Raw genomic sequence first — 23068 nt, forward strand, 5'->3', positions numbered from 1 at the left:
TCATAATTAATGCTGTGCTCTGTAGAGGGAGACATTATATCCAGGCTAAAGCATGCCTAAATGTTACCCGGAGGCAGAGGTCTAGTTGAAACATCTCCATCTAAAGTGGCATTTGTCTTCTCTTTGCAGCTTCTTGGTTCAGAAATTCTAGCTCGATGACTTTATGACCTACAAATGGCCCATCGGATTTAAATTGTTATGTCACCTGCCCCTCTGCAGCCAAGAGTGACTCGGAGAAGCAGGATTGTATGTACTTCAGGAAACTAAAGTGAAGCAGGTGTTCAGGGAAAACAAATTCTAGGATTCCCATACAGCATTCATTTCAAGACTATCCATAGAACACATTGCAGATCGATTTTATCATTCTAAAATAACAGAAAAATATGTCCTTTGCAGTTGTATTTTATTTTTAAACAATCTCTTACGTGATCAGGAAAGTTTTCTATACTGAAAACATGGATGTGAGTTTATGAGACCTCTTAAAAATCACTAGTGTAATACAGTGTATGCTTACTTAGAAATGTACCTTATTGAGTTTAATGGTACTTGCTCCCAAGTACAGAACGGTGGTCTTCATTTTCATCTCAAGCTTTTGTCTCTTATAAAACCACACATAAAAAGATTATGGGACCATTTCTCTCATACGACTACTTAGTGTAGTGCATTACTTCATTTGCCTTGTAAAGTTCATATTATAGCATTTGACATCAACTAGCGCAACAGAAAGGAAGGGAGGGGAAAAAGGACCACTATGATTTTTTTTTAAAAAAATCTAACAATACCACAGGCTTGAAAGTTTGGATGAGTCTCTATTCTTCTTAGTATATTAAATATGGAAACTTTCAATAATGCCAGGCAATTCAGACTCTGCTGGCAAGTTCCTACTTAACAAGGTAATCTCATTTCCCTGGTTTTTCGGTGTAAATTGATTTCTTCCCCTCTTAGCTGCTCTGATAATTGAACAAAATTATACAACCGTGATGGGATTTTACTTACCGGCACACAACACACAGAATGTTCTACAAAGATGAAGTATATCACTTTATAAAACTTCATTTTTGTTGTAATTAAACAAATAGTATTTAAACTTGCCATTCATCCCTTTAAAGCAATCAATAGCTTTTGTTGTTGCTGCTCTTGCTGCAAGCTGCACTTTACCTGCAGGTGTTAGGCTATGTTTTTACTCTAGTGAGACTGCACTGTTCTTGATTATTATACCTTTCTAAATAAAAATTTGGGGAGGAAAATCACAGGTTTCTATACAGTTCAACCATTAATACCTGACAAATACTACAAGAGTGGAAAAATTATGGCACGTGCAAATTATATATTGCTCCTTTGACTCATAAAATACTCCATTTAAGATAATGAGCCACAACTTTGCTTATGCTCTAGTTCAAAAATATGCTTATCAAGAAACAACTCAAATTGTTGTTCAAAATAAATCATGTTGTGGCTCATCTTTTTAATGCTTTGGTTCCATTATAACTACATTAACCTCACCAGTAATAAAGGGCATGCATAGGAAGTTATGCATTCCAGGGAGCTGAACTGATGTAAACTTAATCTGTTGCAGTGAATTATTGTTTACATACTAGAGATTTACAGAAGCTGAACTAATATCCAAACTGATGAAAGAACTCTTTGGACAAATTCTCAAACATCACTAGATGCCTATGTGTCCAGAAGGAACCACTCCATCCTTTTAATCTACAGTACTGTAGCATACACTTACCTAGGAGGTAACGCCAATAAAAACTAAAATGGGGCACCTGAGAAGGCATGGATTTTACGCTCCTAAACAGTCTATAGAATCATGTGCATCTCTCTTAAAAGATTCTTAATATATAATAGCACCCTGAAGAATACTAAGAAATCTTAAAGCTGCTTTGATGAGGCTTCCATATGCCTTTATTGGAGATTACATTGATTACATTTACAATATTTAAGTGTAAAAATCTGAAGATAAAGAGGACCGTGTTAAAATAGTCTGAAGCTGAATGGCCTCTAAAACCAAAATAGGATTTTCTAAAAAATACTTAGAAAACAGTTTTGTGCAATAATGTACATCTGTAGCATCATTAATTATAATTTTACTGAGATGTGATATGAAAACATGCTTTGTCTTTGTATGCATGAATGAAAAATTAAAGGCACAATGAACTACTGTTCCATATGCTTCTCCTCGTAAAGCGATGATCTGATGATCCGTTACTCAAAAGTCCTGGTTTAATTGCCATTTTATGCACACTGAGTGTCCCCCAAAGCCCCCGATCCTATGGCTTGGCCAATGACAATTTTATAGAGAGAAAACTCATTTTAAAGAGTAGAGAAAAATATTCTGCACTGGACACTACATTCAGTTATGGTCTTGTTCATCCCAGACTTCGTCAAAGTGAAGGTTGCTTATTTAAATAAAAATTATTTTCCCGATTTAACATCTTTTAAACTTCAGTTTAATTCCTTCTATAATATATATCCCTACTTTTCAGGGTCAACCTTTTCCAAACTTAATTAAGCAACCTGTCCTAAATGGTACTGGTGCTGAGATGTATTGCCAGCAGGTGCAATACAGCCTGCTAAAGAAAAATGCTGCACGTTCCAATCTTCAGCATATGTACTCATGTCAACTAAAGAAGGCAGAAAATTAGAAGCTATACATTGTTATTGTTCAAAATTAATTTGGGATGCATTCCCTTTAAAAGTACAGGTCACGTTCCAACTCCTATGTGGTTTTCATGGCAGGACTCCATCCTTAAGACCCCATCTTAGTTATTCCCCTTGCTGATGCATGACACTGAAGCCTATAAGAGAAAAATGAAACATGGCAGCAGTTTCTGAAGTGTTCAAATTATGAGCTAACCGCTAAGCAAACTTTGTTTTTTAATGTTCTCTTCTTGCTCATTTTAAGGAAGGAAAACACCCAGAAGCCTGGTGTTAATGTCTCTGCTGATTGTGAAAATTGCTGCAATAAAAACTCCAACTGCTTGCCTTAAATTAAGGCTTCTAAGACTACATGAAAGATCTGTATCTTTGCATGGGTTTTTATAACATTTTGAAAAGTTTGGCTGCTTGCTTTGATGTCAGTCTGTTAAGGAACATGGAAGCCAAATGTGGCAGAGAAGGAGAAGAAAACCACAAATGTTTCTTGGAATCTCCCATGTCAAAACCTGAAGTCATTGGTTTGTTCTCTCCCACATTGATTCAATGTCCTTATTTCTCCAGTGACTGGCCTTCTGAGCTATCTGAATATGTACATTCACTTTTTGTTTCCAAGACACAGTAAACCACTGTGATTGAAAATGGCAGCTGAAGCACTGCGATAGCACATTAATTTCTATCTAAGTGGTCCAATTTTGTTTTATGAACTGTTGAAAGTATTCCTTCCATGGCATTCTGTAGCATTAGAGATTTGTCAGATTCCAAGATCGTCGTCGTCATCATTTAAAGTGAAGTGCAACGTTTTCAAGACAATTTTAAGATTATCTCCAATTGCTCTAAAGGATAAATGCACTTTCTTCACTGCACTCTGCTTCTAAAGCAGGCTAGTTAAAAGCAACTTAAGTGTTATAATGACATCTGCATCAACACTCTGTTTGTTCCACCAAAAGATGCTGCTGTACATAACTGAAAGTATTACGGTAAATAAAACTGCAGAAAATTACCTCAGTGTAATAACACACCACTTCAAAACCGTTAAATATATATCCACTCTCTAAAGCCTGAAATATTCTTGACCATTACAAAACAGTGGAAGTCTCTAAACACCTTGCATAATGCACTCTCTATTCTGCAAAGCTTTTACTTATAGACTTTGAATTAAAGCAAAAAAATTATTCCATCAGAAACCTTGTCACGATAACAATTGTCCTTTCCCCCCCAGCCCAAATGAATAACCACCACCACATGAAGAAACTTCTATGTCTGTGGAAGAGCTAGATATGATTTGCTAAAGTAGCAGCAAGGTAGCCCACAGATCTGCTTGGCAGGAAAGTCCTTGTTTGATATGCCACCAACTCAACTTCAGTCCATCAGGGGTCTATTGTTTGGAAACCAGCTCAAGTTATGGAGGGAGTGGTTCATTCTGCTTAGCTCCTTATCTTCCAGATTATGAATACTGATTCTTTTAGAATATCATGGAAAAGTATACAAAGCCATATCTCTTTGCAAACAATGGGTATGGGAAGAGTAAATAATGAATCAAAAATGCATTAATGCGATAGCAATATGAGCTAATGTAGGGATGACTATTCAAACATCAAATTGACATGGCCAGTTCTTGCCACAGATGTTTTGAGAAAGTTCATTAACCTATTTACAAGGAGACAGCAAGACAAAACTTGTCAATATCACACACAAAGATGTACTTTTTTAATTATCCAGGAAGATGATTCCTTTATGTTCTTATTAATGCGTGGAAACGAATAATCATAACAGGAGGTTTCAAACATGAAGATTGGTATCTCCTGTCTCAATATTATCATTTCCAGGAAGGCGTTGTTTGCTTCAAAAGCTGGGAACTGACTGTGGTCTCTGAATCCAAAAGTTCATTCGCTTCCCTAAGTAATTAGAAGTCCTTTTCTATTGAGACCCTCTAACAAAATAATGTGTAGGCCATATCTAAAGCATGAGCCCAGAAGAAAAGGCCTCACAAATCCCACTACAGAACAGAGAGCAGGCACCAGAAACTATGCAACAGTGGCTGTCACCGAAAAGGTCACCCTCTTTTCTTAGAACAAACCATTAATCAATAGAATATAATTGTTTGGCCGTTTGCAAGGGCCCGCAGCACACAAGGCTACGTTCTTCGGTGGCATAATTACACAACAGTAAAAGTTCAGAAACATAACCCAAAGCCACCTCCCCTTTCGAACCCTTTTCAATTCTCCACTGCCCTTTGGGCCTCTGCTTTGGAAGCAAATGGAAGACAGGCTGAAGTTTTCTCAATTGAGCTGAAAGCTCAGAAACCTTTGATATGCTAATAGCCCCCTTCAAACGGTAAGAATTCACACTTGCATTAATTCAAACAATTTGTGCAGAATGATGTGAAATGGCACCTCTTTTAGTGGCAGGCAACAAAAGGGAAGGAATCGGAGTGTCTGAAGAAACCAAACAACGGGACGTTTGTTCTGCAGAATTCTTTCTCTCAGAGCACAAGAACAGTTGCTTAAGAAGAAAAACATACACCTGAAGCCCAAAATAAGATATCCTTGCTCTCGGCCTAACCAGTTGCGGCCAAACCCAACCATGACCCTCACTGCTCAAATTTTTAAAAGAGCTGTTATTTATTCCTGGACAGAAATTCTGAGGTTTTTAATGAAGTGTCTTCAACACACAAAGGCACAGTTTTAGAGAACCTGAAGCTCACACAAGATAGCATCTCTTCTGACAAAAAGAATAAAGCACATAAAGTACCAAAATGATGCTCTCATCCATTCCGACATGAAGAAAATCTTTGCAGACCTTAAAAAGGCATCTTCAGCATACCATGCACACTTTCTTTGCATAGTCTCCAGATGGCCCTAGATTTCTACAAGTAAGAAAAAAAAGCAAGCCAAAGCCAGCCTTTTCTTTGGGCCACAAACCAGGAGAGATTATCATTCATTTTTATCTGGAATGCCTTTGTGTTAAAAGCACTAACAAGGATGGCTGGATGGCTTCTTGCTTCCTTGTGCTTTTAAATGAAAATAAATGTGCAACAAGTCTTTGATTTGCCAAAGGGATGAAAGTTTCTCCCTCCTCACCCCCCCCCCCTCTTTCCACAACGCAATGTGAATTCATGAGGAGGGACAGACTTTAGAGTAAGGCCTGCCAGGAAAACAGAAATGTATGAATGAAATTGGGTTTTTAAAGCCCTCTGAAGGACACAAGAGTGAGAGCGCCAGCCTAGCCTGAAAAAGGGGCAAAAAAAATGCTGGAGCAAAGCAAAGAAAGGAGAGGCAAGAAGCCTGTTCCAATAACAGTATCCAGATGGCACTTGCTGCTTAGTATGTTTGCAAGGCTCCTCTGGAGGCTTCCCTCTCCTCTAAGAGAAGAGATTCCCCAAAACAAAACAAAAATCAAAAAACCCCAATACACTCACACAATGTGTTGTCGAAGGCTTTAATGCCTGGAATTATTGGGTTGCTGTGAGTTTTGCAGACTGTATGGCAATGTTCCAGAAACATTTTCTCCTGATGTTTTGCCTGTATCTATGGCAGGCATCCTCAGAGGTTGTGAGGTGTTGGAAACTAGGCAAGTGGGATTTGTGTATCTGTGGAATGTTCACGGTAGGAAAAAGAACTCTTGTCTGTTTGAGACAAGTGTGAATGGGGCAATTGGCCACCTTGATTACCACTGAATAGCCTTTCAGCTTCAAGGTCTGGCTGCTTACTGCCTGGGGGAATCCTTTGTTGGGAGGTGTTAGTTGGCCATGATTCATGCCTGGAATTACTCTGTTTTCTTAGTGTTTCTCTTTATTTACTGGTAGCCAAATTTGCATGGTTTCCTCCTTTCTGTTGAAATTGTCCACATGCTTGTGGATTTCAATGGCTTCTCTGTGTAGTCTAGCATTGTGGTTGTTAGAGTGGGCCAGCATTTCTGTGCTCTCACATTATATGCTGTGTCCAGGTTGGTTCATCAAATGCTTGGCTATGGCTGACTTCTCTAGATGAGTTAGTGTGCAGTGCCTTTCACACACTGGCAAATACACACAGCCTTTTCCCACCACACATCAATCTCTTTATTGGAGAGAGCTGCCAGCCCAAGGGGCCAACAAGCGGGAGGCAGAGAACCCACACTATGACCCTTTCTTTGCCCACCAAGCCTGCTCCTGGCCCAATGTGGCTTGGAAAGGAACCCTCCCAGCAAAGGGGAAAAAAAGAAATCGATGGGATGTCCAGCAGCGTTTTACCGCCGACCGGGAAGGCAACCCTCGCTTACGTGTATAACCCCCCCCCCCTTTTCTCCTATTCCATGTTCCTTTCTTTCCAAGTGAGAACAAAGTTCTATGAAATCAATAAGAAGCGCTGCCGGATCAAACGGGGATTTAGGGTCGGGCGAAGTTGAGCAAAGAGGACGCGGCGGAGCAACCTTCACATACAAAAGGGGGGCGGGGGGGGGGGGAGGGAGAGAATGAGAAGGGGGAATGGGAGAGAGAGAGGGAGAGAGAGAAAGGGGGAATGGGGTAGAGAAAGAGAAAGGGGGAGTGGGGGAAGAGGCAGAAAGGGGGAATGAGGTGGAGAAAGGGAGAATGGGGGAGAGAAAGAGAAAGAGGGGAATGGGGAAGAGATAGAAAGGGGGAAAGGGGGGACAGAAAGAGAGAGAAAGGGGGCAATGGGGTAGAGGAAGGGAAAGAAAGGGGAATGGGAGAAGAGAAAGAGAGAGAGAGAAAGGGGGAATGTGATAGAGAAAGAGAGAAAGGGGGAATGGGGTAGAGAAAGAAAGGAGGGAATGGTGGGAGAGAAAGGGGGGAGGGAGGAAGAGAAAGGCGGAATGGGGGGGGGGGGGGAGAGAAAGAGAGAGAGAGGTGATCCCCAAAGCTAGAAAGGGAGCTAGGGGGCAAAATGGGGTCCGCCCGAGCGTTGTGCGAGGAAGGGGGCGCGAAAGGTGCCTCGCCAACCCCTCGTCGGAGCCTGGCCAGCCCAGGTGCACCGCAACCCCTCCAGCGCCTTTCCCTGCTTCTCGGGCCTTTGCAAACCCGCCCCAGGCTCCCTCCACTTCTGTCCAGCGAAAGACGGCGGCGCCGGTTCACATCTGACTGCGTTTTCAGGTCACCTTTCCTCTCCCGGCCAAGGGGAACCCTCACAAAGCAGGAGGGGCCAGAGAGAGGGAATGGGGGCCCTTCCCAACCCACCCTCTCCTTCCCCTCGGCCCCATTCCCGTAGCCACACACACAGCTGCATTTTGCTGTGGTTCGGTTGCTGCTTGGTGAAAGGGAAAGAGAGAAGGAGGAGGGGGGGGGGCTCGGCGCCGGGGCTCCTGAAACGGGAGGGAAAACAAAGGACCGGGAGGCAGCCAGACCTGCTCCGAGAAGCCTCTGCCTCTTGAGGAGCAAACAGGTAAGGTGGGCAGAAAAAAGAGATAGGGAGAGATGTTTAATAGGTCTGTTTTTAAGTCTAATTTAATTTTAATGTCTGCATGATATGGTTTTAAGGCACTGAATTGTTGTCCCCATGCAAGCCGCCTTGGGTCCCCTTCGGGATAGAGAAAGGCGGGGCAGAAAGCGAGCAAAGAAAGAAATGAAACGCACGCCTCCCTTGCTTACCTTTGGGTTGGCAGCCAAAGCCGGGCCGTGGTTTGCCTCGCATCTGGGGGTGCCGGCTGAGCCCCTGGCTCCGGATCTTGGCCAGGCCCGAGAGCCTGGAGGGGGAGCCGAGGAGGGGAGCCCGAAAGAGAGCCGGCTGGGAAGGAGGAAGGCGAGCAAGGCGGCGAGGGCAACGGGTTGGGAGGCAGCGCAAACCGCAGCGGCTCCTCTGCTTCTCTCTCGGCTCTTCCTTCTTCAGCGCGAGCTTAAGTCCACATTTCCTTCCCGGGCTGCTCCTTTTCCCCCTCCAGAAGACAAGGAAAGGTGGAAATCAAATAGAAAGGGGGCTTTCAAAGGGGAAAAAGTAAGTGATTGGGGGGGAAAAAGACAATTCTTTGGGTCGGTCTGGGAGGAAAAAGCACAACAAAAGAGCGCTAGGTGCAAAAGAGCGCCAGGTGGGATCGGAGTCCTCCTCTGCTTCCCGTGCCTGTCTCTCCGGAGGTGCCAAGATCAAGCCTCCGGGCTGAGCTCAGTGTTTCTGCCAAGTGGGTGAGGCGCTGGAAAAGGGGGAGAAAATACAAAAAGGGGGACGAAGGAGAAGAAGGGCCCCCGCCGCCGTCGTCGCCGCCTCCTTCCTCGCGTCGACCTCATTTACATCCCGCCCGGGGTGACATCCTCGGGCCGCAGGAGTGGGCTCTGCCTTGGGGCGCCTTCGCCGTCTTCTCCGGCTCCGCGTTCCCTCTGCTTTGCCCCGGGAAGGGAGCTCGGGAGCCAGAAGGGAGGGAAGGGGCGTGCAATGGAGCCCAGCGAGAAGGAGAGAGAGAGAAAGGAGGAGGGCGGGAGAGCACAAATCCCCGGGAACGGTCTGGCGAGGCGAGCTCCTTCCCGTCCAGGCACCTCTCGGTGTGTGACTGCTGGGGATTGCGAAGTCCTGACACAGACTCCGGGCTCGAACTGGAGCCTTTCCCCTCCTCCTCCTCCTCCCCTCCTCCTCTCCTCCTCCTCCTCCTCCAATCTCCACCCCTTCTTCCCCTCCCGCCCTCCTTTTTTCTCTTTCCCTCTCCCTCTCTCTCAGCTAATCATATAAACACATTCCCGTGGAGAGAAGCAGCAGCGGCGGCGGCGGCGGCAGCAGCAGCTCCCCAAAACTAAACAAGGGGAAAGAGAAAGAGAAAGGGAAGGGAGAGCCCAAACCCCCCTCCTGGCCTTCCAACGCCTGGCGAATAAAAGCCGCTTAGAGCCCGCTAAGTCCCGACCGGGAAGGCGATCATCTCAAGGCTCGATCTGCCACCGCGGGCCATTTTCCACTCCATTTGAGCCGCTGGCTTTGGGAGGGAAAAGCGGGCGGGGGGGGGGGGGGAGCAGAGAGAGAGAGAGAGAAAAAAAAGATGGGCCGATGGAGGGAGGGGGAAAGAAGGGGCCGCCTCCTCTCCGCCTGAGCAGCGAAGGCATTGCTTTCCCAACCATGCCTTCTTTCTTCCTTGAGTCTTCTCTTCCACCACCCCCCTCCCCAAACTTTGTGCTTTTGTTTGCGTTCCGTTTGTTTCGTTTTGTTTTTTTTTGTGTGCCTCCAAAGCAGAAAATAAACGACACCGAAAGCCACCAAGCTCTGGCTGAAGGGGAAGGGAAGCGAGAGGAGGAAGCAAAGCGACGCCGTGGTGGAGCGCCTTCCCAAGTTCAACTCCCTTTCCTATCCTTCCCAATCCGGACGCCCCAAACGCGCCTCCTCCTCCTCCTCCGCATTCAGTCGGCGTCTTGGGCCCTCAAGGGCGAGGAAGGGGAAGGAACCAGCCCTCCCCTGAAGTTCCTCAACTGGGCAGACTCAATTCTACATGCTTGTAAAGGTTTCCTTCTCTCCCTCGCAGGGAAACCCCTTCTCCCCTTGTTTGCAGGGCTTTGCACTTTCTCTTTTGTGTTAAGAGGAACTCAAGACACTAGGAACTGAACCACCTAAACTGGGCTCTACACCACAGACATCAGAAGAGCTGCAAGGCCAAGAACAAGCAGGAGAGGAAAGGCAAAGTTCCACCCAGAGGAAAAGTGTTCTTCCCATACATTAGGCATGGGGAAACTAAGGCCCGGGGGCTGGATGCGGACCCTGGGGTGCTTACCTCAGGCCCTCCCCATTTACCCTGTTCTTTTCGCATAAGGACAGGGTGGCCTGCTGCAGCTGAGAGCCCTCTGGAGCACCTCAGCCACCACTGTCCTGCCCTCCTCCCAGCATAAGGACAGTGTGAGCAACCCCATTCTTATGCTGGGAGGACAGCTCAAGGAAGGCAAGTGGCAGCTGAGAGCCCTCCAGAGCACTCTCAGCTGCCTCCTGTCTCATCTTTCTCCTGGCATAAAGTCAAAAGGACAGCCCGAGGACCAGAGGAGGAGGATCAGGACAGTTCCTCCCGGCATAAGGATGGGGCAAGCAGCACTGTCCTTGTGCTGTGAGGATGGCCCAGGCCCTGTCCTGCCCCCTCCTGGCCCCACCCTCTCCCAGGCCGACCTCTTGCAGGCCCACCCCACCCAGCGTGCAAAAGGCCCCACTCCCTCCTTACTTGGCCCTCTCGGCTGGGCCCGCAGTGCAGCCCCAAAGCTAAAAGGTTTGCCCATGCGTGCCATACATCAAGGGAACTACTGCCCACATGGGGAAGCTGATGAAGAAACTATTGGAAAACAACCTATTTCAAATTTAATAACCTATTGCATAAGCTATTGGAATATAACTACAACCAGTCTCTGGGCACCTATCCTTTTCACAAATGTGAATCTCCATGAGTATGTGGAGACCACCTTTTGTAAACCACTAGTCAAGAAAAGCATACCCTTGTTAGAACTCAACTCTTTGAACAAGTGATATTCACAAGCATTAATGTAATTGCACACAGGTAACTTCAGCTGTTAAGCTGAAGAGCCATGTCTTTAAACTGCCAAGGATAAAGACATGCCACTATGAAAATATTTTTGGTTCACAAAGGATGGTTGTTTCTTTGCAGCTGAAGTTGCCCAAAAGATATACACTTCCTTGAAACCTCTTAGTTTAAAATATGCACTCAGAGATGTCTTCTTTGAAAAAGAACATATCTTGTTTACTCATAAACAACTTGTATTAATTCACCATACAGGCACATTTCTTATTGAAGTTCAGTTATAGATAGGATGTAGCTTCTCTGTGTTGAGAACACAGAATATTATCCATAGTCTTTGAGTATAGTTGTACTCACTGAAGTCCATAAGCAGACTGTTTCCATTAAAGTTTTAAACTGACTTCTCTACTGAAGTCCAAACAGCAACCTGCTTTCATTGAAGATCAAACACATACATGCATCCATTGAAGTCAAAACAGATACTGAATACAAGATGGAGTCTTGAGTCTGCACATGCTCAGTACAATCACGTCTATAACTCCTCCCACATCAAAGAGGCAAATCAACATACACATAGAATGCAGGTTAGCAAAGATATACATTAACAAATAAATAGTGAGAGTTGGGAGGTTGGTATTTCCAACAGAAACACAACATACAAATTATCTACAGACCCACTAAGGAAATCCAACAAATGCTCTGTTTAGCAAAGTACAAAAGGGATCCTCTCACCTCTGCAGGAGTCTACCATATACCATGCAGTTGTGGACAAGTCTACATAGGGACCACCAAACAGCATTGCCCAAACACAAATCAAGGAACATGAAAGGCACTGCAGACTAACGCAAACAGAGAAGTCAGCCAGAGCAGAGCACTTGATAAGCCAACCTGGACACAGCATATTATTTGAGAACACAGAAATATTGGACCACTCTAACAGCCACCCTGTCAGACTACACAGAGAAGCCATTGAAATCCACAGAAAGGAAGAAACCATGAAGATGAACAAAATCTGGCTACCAGTATTAAAAAACTCTAAAATAAGTACACTAAATAAAAAACACCACTAAAAAAACAGAGGAATTTCCAGGCATGAATCAATCTGGGGCAGCTAACACCTCCCAACAAAGGATTCCCCCAGACAGTAAGCAGCTACACCTTGAAGTTCAAGGCTATTCAGTGCTAATCAATTAAAACATTCACATCTGCCTCAGACAAGAGTTCTTTCTCCCACCCTGAATGAACATTTCATAGATATATAAACCCCACTTGCTTCATTTCCAACATACCTCATTATCTCTGAGGATGTCTGCCATAGATGCAGGAGAAACATCAGAAAAGAATACATCTGGAACATCTCCATACAACCCAAAAATGCACAGCAACACATTAGGAACTGTGTCAGGAACTGGGAAGGTGGTTGCTTTTGAGAAAAGGCAAAGTTTCTCTTTCGGTTCTTCTTTCTTCCCAGATTGGCCTCCTTTCCCCATCCCTCACCCTTCCCTCTCTATGCACAAACCATTCAGTTTTAGCTGCTTTTCTTTTGTCTGGAAAATCTAATGGTTCTTTTTCAACAATACATTTGCATAACTGAGCAAGTTTACGCATTTCATTGTACGATAATCGGGTTTATTGCGACCCTATGTGTTATTATTACTTTGGTCAAGACACAAATGTTAGTCCTGTCTATGGGCATATTTGACCTGCTGATTTCACAAATGGGACCAGTTTTCCCCTATCAGCTCTACTTTTTTAGATACAGAACATATGCCACATACCAGTCTTCCTCAGCTTGTCAACAGAGAATCATCATAACCATATATAAGAAACTAGAGCTAATGCGGTCTATCCAGTGCAATTTTCTGAACCAGTGCCTCCCAAAATCCCAGGTACAGACCTTTAAAAATACCTAAGAAACTAAGAAAAATGTGTTGTTGAAGGCTTTCATGGCTGGAATCACTGGGTAGCTGTGTGTTTTCTGGCCCTGATTGATTCATGTCTGGAATTCCTCTGTTTTCAGAGTGTTGTTCTTTATTTACTGTCCTGATTTTAGAGTTGTTTAATACTGGTAGCCAGATTTTGTTCATTATCATGGTTTCCTCCTTTCTGTTGAAATTGACCATCATGTTCCTTGATTTGTGTTTGAGCACTGTGTTTGGTGGTCCCTACGTAGACCTGTCCACAGCTGCATGGTATATGGTAGACCTTTTTTGTTAAGCTGCTATTTATTGCAGCCAGGAAAGTAACAGGAGTCCTGCATGCATTCAGCTATAACACTGTAATTGTTCTAGGCAAGTCTTAAACATCTTTCCCCTGTTGTTTATACATTCAGAGGCAAAAAGGGCAAATCCCCTCTGGACAAACCTTGCCAAGAAAACCCCCTGATAGCCTTGCTTTGGTGTCTTCAAGGCACACAACAACAGCTCATTCAAGATCCAGTGAGTTGCATTTTTTTTGTTGGGTCTGAGTGATTGTTGATATTATTCTGCTCTTTCTCCAAGAACGTTGGGGCCAACCCAACTGTTTCATTCAAATGACCACCTGAGTTCATCTCAGAACAACGGGCTTATCCAAGATTGAAAACATTTGTGCATTATCTGTACATTGTTCTTTTTTTCCACAGTCTCTGAAGAAAGCCATAAAAATATTTACAAGCTAAAGTGCATTGGGGCTAGATCATCATTTCAGTATTTTTCAGCATAATGAGACTTTGCATCTTATTTCCAATCTTATCCAAGATTATCCAGTGAGCTTCTTATTTAAAATGGAAAGTCAAACTACTGCATTCTGAATTCAATCATATCTGCTATGGCAGAACTACTCCAAGAGACAGTCCCACAAGCAGCGCTGCTTCCTATAGGTTTCCAGAATTGAAAGAAACAATTGTATCCAGTAGGAAACACATAGTATCTATTAGGAACAAATATGGGTCCCTAGCACATTGAAAAATGTTTTCCAGAACTGAAAGAAACAATTGTATTCTGTAGGAAACAAAAAGTGGGTGGGAAAATCAACTAGTTTCCCACATCAGATAGTCCAAGCATCATTGCTCTATTTAACACCGTTAAATGAGCGTCCTTCATTGCTGATGTATTCCTTTGGATATTACTGGTATTGTTTTCACACATATTGCAACTAAAGTCATTTTGTTTATTCTGGTTACACTTGAGGACCATAGTTCAGGATTGTTAATGTTTATAGCATCACACACACACCTTGTGGGAAAATGTACAAAATAGCTTGGGATATCCTTAGACCCTAATCCAGTTACTAGTCTTAACTGGAATAGTTCCATTAGATTTACATAAAGTGTTGGCTTGCTTGTCAGCAACTGATTTAGTGGGCCTACTAGAAATTGAATTTGGACCTTATCTGATAAATCTGATTTGATTTCCCCCCTAAACCCACCCCACATATCAATATTACCAGTAGAGTTACAGGTGATAATGTGTATTTATTAGTTTGCATTTTATCCCACTTTCTTTTCCTACACAGTTCAAGGCAGATTGTATATTTCCCTTTCAGACTGTGATTCAGACTTTGTTTCAGCAAAGGAGCTATAACATAGACTATGGGGCTAAGGCAGTGGTTTTCAACTTCTTTGGTTAAACTGGTTAAACTGGCTAGGATTTCTGGGAGTTGTAGGCCAAAACACTTGGGGACCCACAGGTTGAGAACCACTGGTCTAAGAGCACTTATTACTCTAGGCATATGTTCCAGGACCCTTCACATAATATCATTTCTCTGTAATCTAGAACCCTATTTACCTTACCTGAAATTAACTATGTCTTGGGCTGAAGCATACCATAGGGTCACTCTGGAAGACCAAGAAAATGCCTAGAGAAATGTTCTTTCTTGACTTCCAGAGCAATTCTATGATCAATTTTCAGCAGAGTCACCTTAGAGATCTAGAAAGAATATTTTTCTAGGCATTTTCAAGGGTCATCCAAAGTGATTTTATGGCATTGAAAGACATTTGAATATCAATGAATCATGTTCAATTAGCTTACATAATAAGTGGACCCACTTTACATTTCCTTAACTGATGCACAGAGTCTCTTGGATCAGTGCTGCTCAAGGTGGTGGTCCCAGTCTCCAGTGAGTTTCCTTGGGAGACAGAAACAGTTGTAGCCAATGGGCAAAAAAGTTCTACCAATGATAGGTGGGGAAATGTCAGCCTCATGTGTTAGATAACAACAGAAACACTTTTCTAGATTATGTTGGTCTGCAGCTCTCACCCTCTCATGGCTGAAGCAGCTAGAATAGAAGAACATCAGTCCAACAATTCCTGGAGATGCACTTACACCTCAGTACACAACATGGTTACATCACTATAGTTGACTTTAATTCCATGGCAACATTCTGTGGAATTCTGGGCCTTGCAGTTTGATTATTTATTAAAATATGTATAGGTAAATGTAAAACTTTTCCCTTGACATTAAGTCTAGTTGTGTCCGACTCTGGAGGTTGGTGCTCATCTCCACTTCTAAGCCGAAGAGTCGGCATTGTCCGTAGACACCTCCAAGGTCATTTGGCTGACAGGACTGCGTGGAGCACCATATATGTATATCTAACCTTTATCTGAAGATCTCAGGGCAGCTGGCAATAAAATTAATTTTAAACAATAAGTAACTGCAAACAATTTAAAAAATAAATAAATTATAAAACACATTTCCCAATTTGAAACCACTTAAAACAATATGGAATGATAGAACCTTAAAGCATCTGCCTGGTTAAAATTGGTTTGATCTGAAAGCTTTAATTAGGTTTACACTTTGCATCAAAATGATTCTAACATTGGAACTTAACAAGCCTGCAGAGGGAGGGAATTTCATAACCAGGGTGCCATGGTATAAAAGGCTCCTTCCCATGTCCTCCCATAATGTATTTCTTCTACCAATGGGATGTGGAGAAAGGCCCTCCATTCTCAAGCAGGTATATGGAGAAGGAGGGGGGCTCCCTCTAGTATTTGGGGTTCTAAGCCATATAGGGCTTTACATATTACCTTGAATTCAGAATGGAAATGTGTTGGCAGCTAGTGCAAATCCTTCAGTACAGGTGTCCAGTGATATCTGAATGAACTTCCAGTGAGCAGTCTAATGCCTGCATTTTGATCTACAGTTTCTGAGTTGTCTTCAAAGACAGAGCCAGAATCACTCACTAGCTGCAAATGTAGACTTTAAAAAAGGCCAGTTCTCACCTGCTTGTTCTTTCAACATTGTACTTCTTTCTTGGCCAAAGCATCTGTAAGCTTTTGCAATCTGCTGTCACCACATACACAAAGACATACCAGCAAGAAGTGTTCAGAGTATCTGGCCCGTATGGTCTGGTTTCCACAACAGAAGGAAAAAACTTTTGTAGGCTGAAGTATTTGTTTATTTGTGTATGTATGTGTGTGTATATATATATTGGTTTCAGAAAAAAGGTTATTGTAAGATTTGATCAGAGTAGGTTTGTTGTTATTTTCCTCTAATGCTGAATCAATATGACTGGCCTGTGATCAACCTGGTAGGCTTCCACAGCTGATCAAGGATTCAAACCCTGGTCTCTCATAGTCCTCGTCCAACAATCAAGCCACTATACCATGCTTGTTCTCAATGTATTAATACTATATAGGATAGATAATAGTTATGGTTTTGAACCAACACTGTCAAATTTGCAAACAATTTCTGGTTTTCAGAATATACATTATTCCCTTCCCCTTTCTTTGCTCGCTGTTATGGCTGCAAAAGGCTAAATTGGTGTTTAAAAGCTTCTTGGATTAGCTCTGTTTGCCACCATTAATTACCCCAGGGTCATTCTTCTGGAGTGAGTTATGTCTGCTTCAGGGCCAGTCCTCCCATATCTGCTCCATGGTACCACCACAAATTGCCCTGAGGTCACTCACCTTGAGTGAGTTATGCAGCATGTGCCAGAAAACAGGGGTTGTTCGTTTGGTGTTCAGAGAAACATGCGGTGAAAGTTGGACAGGAGAGGCTTTTAAACTTAAACGTTAGTCTTTGGAATTATAATAATCTTTTGGCTGTGTTGCTACAACAGAATTTTAGTGTATAAAAATGATATAGCAGTTTTATTATCTTTCCTGACTAAAAGACTAGTAGTAGCTTTAAATGTAGTCTCAAGCAGTTAAACAAGATTCATTCTCAGAAATAACATCCACCTTAAAAATGAACTAAAATTGTTGTTTTTTCCAGACCAGCCAGAAGACCTCAAGGCTATGAAACTCTTGCAAGATATTGCCAGCGATCCTTAAGTATGTTCTAGCATCTAGATACAGGGACATATTTGTTCTTCCTGCATGAATAATGATGATATGCTCTGTAGAAACTTCTTTTAATGAAGGATGAGTCATCCCATCTCGGTATGCTCTGTAGAAATGTCTTATAATAAAGGATGGATCATCCCATCTCAGTGGGTTTCCTATGACCAATTAAAATGGGGCTGAAGTTAGAATAATATCTGAAAACTGGACTGAAGATGTTCATTTGATATCTTGCCTATACTTTTTATCTATGATAGAATTCCAAAAGAGCGTTCACATGCTTGTTTTCTAAATGTGAAGGTTAGGCACTGCTCTCTTTACTTGAAGACACTTCAGCTATAGAGGAATGGAGCACAAGCTTTGTCTGCCACCAAAAAAGTGCTTGTCTGTCAGCAGAAACCTCTTTTGATCTGAGGGATTTGCCAGTTGATCTGCTCTGCTGGCTATGCTTGACAAGGGAAAACCAAAAAAGGGGTGGAGCAAGGGAACCCAGTTTTCTCCAAATCCTAATCTCTTCATCCCATTGAAAGATTCACTATGCTGGCACAGAATTATACCAGGGCCAGGGTAGTAATTAGTATTTTCCATCATCCATATTTGAGGGGTCTGGACTGAGCATAGTTTTTGCTGGCCTAATGTTAGCTTGTTGAGCTCTTGGCTGGCTAGGATTGTGTTCTGAATCCAGAGTAATCAGGGGAGAAGGTGGGCTACACGCAGCTTTGATCCTTTTTTCCACCTATTTCCCACAGCTCTGTTTTATGAGAAAAAGTGCATTAGACTTCCTGATAAAAGGCAGGCAATGGATAGAAGAAAGAACCACAGCAGGATGGTTTTCTCATCCTGTGAAAGAAGACAGAGCAGCCATAATATACTTGAAAATACTTGAAAGCCTGTCTCTCACTCATTTATCCTGAGAACTGCCTGTACACATGTGCAACAGAAAAAGAAGCTAGGTGACAGCCATGATGGAAAGTATGTGTCAAAGACAGAACGCCACAAGATAAAAGATAACAAAGTTTATTGGAGTTACAGAACCAAAAATGCCCGTAAAAGACAAGGGCTAGGCAAACACTGGCCTTAAAAGTAAAAAGAGACAAGAAAAACGTTCAAAAGATAAACTGGATTAAACCGGAGTTTAATCCGGGTTAAATCAAAACAGCTTGCTTCAGCCTGGGAATAAACAAACAGAAGCTGGTGAACAAAAAGTTCAAAGGAATGCAACTAATTGGCAGCAGATGCTTCTCTGCTGCCAAGAGCTATGTTTGAGTAACTTAGAGGTTACTCCTCCACACAGCAGGCAATTTCCCAATACAAACACAGCAGACGAGGGCAGAAGCAGTCAGCGAAGTCCCAATCCGTTCCGAAGGTCGTAAGGCAGATGCAGACGTTTGTAGTTCACCGGTTCCAACGATAGACACAGGTAGGAGAATCCGAGGCCGTAGTCAGTCAGTCCGTAAGTCCAGAGTAAGCAGATGGCGTCCGTCAAGAAGACGACGGAAGGTCAAAGCTATTAAGATTAAGCAGAGGTTGCACAACAAAACCCCACACAATTCCTCCCGCCGTCTGAGCCCAATGTCCAGGATAACTTACGTAGTCAGCAAACGAATCACACCCGTCTTCAGGAAAACTTCCCACACAGATCCCAAGCGTTCGTCCAGATTACCTTGCCCAACGCAATTTGCTATTGCTCCCAAACCCCATTTTATGCCAGTTACAAGTCCTCATCGCTATCAGCTGTCCTCCTTAGCCCGGGCGTTTCCTCATCACTTTCCTCATCAGAACAGGAACACCTTTGACTACGCCCCGCAGCATCCCCAGCTGTGGATCCCGTCCCATCCCTCCAGCTTGTCCACGGGTCTAATCCTGAAGGTCCCCAATCGCCTTCCATACTATCATTGCCAGTGGCACCCAAATCCTCCCTTACACGAGTCCATTCTATGTCATCCTCTTCCGAGCTAACCATCTCTTCCTCCATTCTCTCAGTAAACCCCTCAAAAGAATCCTCGTCTGATGGTTCTGCAAAGATATCTCGCAGCCGCTTCCTTTCTCGCTCCTCGAGAGTATCTGACTCTCGAGGAGTCTTACGCCCACGTCTCCCAGTAGTAGAGCCATGAGGCTCAACCATAACAGTATGGTAAGTAGAAAATGTGTACACTGTGAGTTTAAATGTAACAGAAGAGACAACATATGCTTAGAAATCAGGATATAATCCAATTAATTTTTGTAGTTGTGTGTCTTCAAATAATTTCCAACCTATGGTGACCTTAAGGTGAAACTATCACAAAGTTTTATTGGCAAATTTTGTTTCTTGGTCTCCAGTGTCTAATATACAAACTACTACACTATCATGTTTCATACCACAGCTTTAAAGCAGTGGCATGAAGCATTTCCGGGCTGTGGCACAGCTGGTTAGTAGCCAGCTGCAATAAATCACTACTGACCAAGAAGTCATGAGTTCAAAACCAGCCCAGGTCGGATTGAGTGCCCGACTATAAAATAGCCTAGATCGTTGTTGACCTAAGCAACCGAAAGACAGTTGCATCTGTCAAGTAGGAAATTTAGGAACCGCTTTATGTGAGGAAGGCTAATTTAACTAATTTACGTCACCATAAAGATGTACGGCAGTGTGCAGAAGAATGAGGAAGTACTCCAACAAGGACTTAGTGTCACAGTGGATGATAAAGCAGCAGTTCCCCCCGTCAGTATGCCGGAAGCTGGAAAATGTTAAATTGCCTCTGTGTCTCTGTCTGTATGTTGTATGTCTATTGGCATTGAATATTTGCCATGTATATGTACATTGTAATCCGCCTTGAGTCCACTTCGGTGTGAGAAGGGTGGAAAATAAATACTGTAAATAAATTAATAAAATAAATTTCTGTCAATTGTAGAATTCTGGGAAATGTAGTTTAGGGTTGGGGCTTTTGAATTCTCAGCTAGAGGTCCTTGTTTTCTCAAACTACATTTCCCAGAAATGTGGGGCTGCCTGCTTTAAAGCCATGTGGTAATAACGTTGTTTGTTGACTCTACAACTAATTTCTTCAGCAAAAGGTACAACAAAAGGTTCATTAATGGTACAGAAATAGACAGAACTTCCCAAAATCCCCACTCCACTTCACTGTGGACTAAAAGTAGTTGTAAAGTAGAAGTGGATGCAGGGGAAAATATAGCTATGGAGCATGAAAGAAGACACAGGGTGGTCTGAAAAGCAAAATTGTTGTCTGAATACTAGCTGGCTCACATACATTGGAATTGGAGGAAAAGCACAAGTAAGTTGTACCCAAACATGTAGCAAACTGTTCATTCTTTGTTCTACATCCAGGTACTTGACTCAACTATAACTACAACAGATTCATTGAATCAATGCAAATAAACGAAATTGTGTTGTCGAAGGCTTTCATGGCCGGGATAAACAAATTGTTGGCCTACCTTTCATCAGTTGAGTCAAAGAGGTGTACTCTATTTAGGAATAACAGTTGGATCAAGGCCTCTTTTTCCACACAGATCCCTGAATCTTTATATGTCCTGTGCTATACTTGCAAAATTGCTACAAAGAGCTAAAAAGTCCTTAACTATAATCAGTTTTATTATTAGCACTGTTTAAATTGCTCTCTTGTCTTTCAAAGAGATCCTCATTGATCTCTTGGATGAAGGTACAGGACCTTTTCTTTCTGTATAAATTGTTCAAAGCACATGACAGAACATGAAAATGAAAGATGTTATATACAAAACTGGCTATTTAATTAATAGGCTGAAAACAATACTCCAGCTGTTACTGATCCTTTAGCTAATTCCCCTCATGCCTTGGACTACAAAAGTACTACCTCTGTAGATATTTTTCGATCCAAATAGGCATGTGTGAAATGATTTGACAAATGCATTATGTTATTCACTGAGCCATATCATATCATGTGTACTGTATTTCTCATTTCCAAAGGTGGGTGCTAGTGCACATGGAAAGGGAAAGCATACTGGTATAGACTGCCAGTGACCTTTGAGCAGTCAGAGAACGGGAGCAAGACTGGGTCACAAACCTTGCAACAATAAACAGGGATTATTGTGTTTGCTTTTCTTTTGCTAGGAGAAAGAAGAGAAATTCCTTCTTATCTCTAAGTCTTCAGGAAAAGACAGACAGACAGAAAGTGTGCACAAGGGTTAGGAGTGTGGCAAGCTCAGGCCACAGTGAAAGTCCTTGCTTCAATAAGGATTGCAGGCATTTGTGCTTTGTTGCTTTAACCCAGACTACAAGGAATAGCTATGTCAGAAATATTTTTTTTCTTTCCACATAAAGAATTGTGCAACCTTTTTAAAAAACTGAAATAGTTAGTTAAAATAAAGGGGACAATCCAGCTGTACAGTTAAGCACTTTTAGGTCCTATTGATTTTAGTTGGAGAGTTAAGTACATATGATCAATGTGACCTAAAATTGTACATCCTGGACTGGATTGCTGCAACATGCTTTGGCCTGATACATACAGAGATCTTGACTGAGTGTCTTAAAGTGGATTAAATCCTCACTAAGAGAAGCAGAGAGGCAATAAAAATGTGACTTGGAATTAATATTTGGAAAAGTAAGTCACATGTTATTTATTTTACTAATTATATATTCCCTACAGTTTGAGTCAATAAGAAAATTATACAAATATTTAGCATAGTTCTATTGTGACTTTAACTAGAACTGTTAATATTGTTGTAGAGCTAAAATGCATTTATTTTATATTGGGAGGGCAGGAGAGATAATACTATCTTACATAAAGCTAATCATGCAGGCTTTACTGAAATCATAGTATCATAAACTCATGAAATTGGCGTCTTGGAAGGACAATATTGTCCAGCATACTATCAGCTCAGAAAACCCATAGCTAAAGTGTCCCCCTCAGTTGGCCATACAGCCTCTGCCAACAAACCCCATCATCTTCAAAGACAGTCTGTTCTTACTATCAAGAGCATCATCCTTATGTTTAATTGAAAACTACTTTATTGTCATTTGCACTATTAGTTCAGATTTCACAGTGTTGTTGTTGTTGTTGTTGTTGTTTATCTTCAAGTCATTTCCAACTTATGGCGACCCTAAAGTGAACCTATGACATGATTTTCTTGGCATAATTTCTTCAGAGGGGGTCTTTCCTTTTCTTTCCTCTGAGGCTGAGAAAGTGTGATTTGCTCAAGGTCACCCAAAGTGTTTCCATGGCTGAGGCATAGTACAATGTTCAGACCAGTGTAGCATGCAGAAAACAGGTTTGATCCATCTTCTACTCAATAGTCCCTCAAATATGTGAGAATTGTTGCCATCTCTTTTTGTCATAGACATGTGCAGGAAAGGGAGAAAGTGGGGAAAACATTGACATGCACAAGTTAAAGGTTAATTATTAGTCCGCCTTGAATAAAACCTTTTAATCAGCTTTAATTCAAAATACAAAAAAGCTATTTCAAATGTTGTATGTTTAATGCCCTGTATATGTGCCTTCAAGTTGCTTAACTTATGGTGACCCTTTCAGTTTAATAGCTTTTGGTTTAGCAGGAGGGCAATTGAGATACGCATATATATGTGTGTGCGCGCATATGTAAGTGTATACACACACACACAAACACATATGTTTTTCTTATCTAACATATTTTAATTACTATTAAATATAATAGTTATATTTGATGCAGGCCATTTTTTGTTCTACATATTGGTTATTTATATATTACCTTAAAATTGCTTGCATTTATTCAATGTATTAACTC

At 42.4% G+C, this 23068-nt stretch overlaps 1 protein-coding gene across 22 annotated transcripts in view; it reads right to left on the reverse strand.

The window, feature by feature from the left end:
- adgrl2 (adhesion G protein-coupled receptor L2) overlaps positions 1–23068 on the reverse strand; it is a 324023-nt gene that overhangs the window by 250401 nt on the left and 50554 nt on the right. For 8 of the 22 annotated variants that reach the window (XM_008114148.3, XM_008114147.3, XM_062978125.1 and 5 more), the window contains exon 1: positions 8246–9159. The exons of 1 other annotated variant lie outside the window; for it this stretch is intronic. The gene's annotated coding sequence lies outside the window, so the exon portion shown is untranslated. Of the gene's footprint in view, positions 1–8245; positions 9163–23068 lie in introns of those variants that run through there. 13 more of the 22 variants (XM_062978120.1, XM_062978117.1, XM_062978122.1 and 10 more) reach the window with 4 other exon arrangements.

The sequence above is a fragment of the Anolis carolinensis genome, chromosome 4 (assembly GCF_035594765.1).
Source record: "Anolis carolinensis isolate JA03-04 chromosome 4, rAnoCar3.1.pri, whole genome shotgun sequence".
Classification (NCBI taxonomy): Eukaryota; Metazoa; Chordata; class Lepidosauria; order Squamata; family Dactyloidae; genus Anolis; species Anolis carolinensis.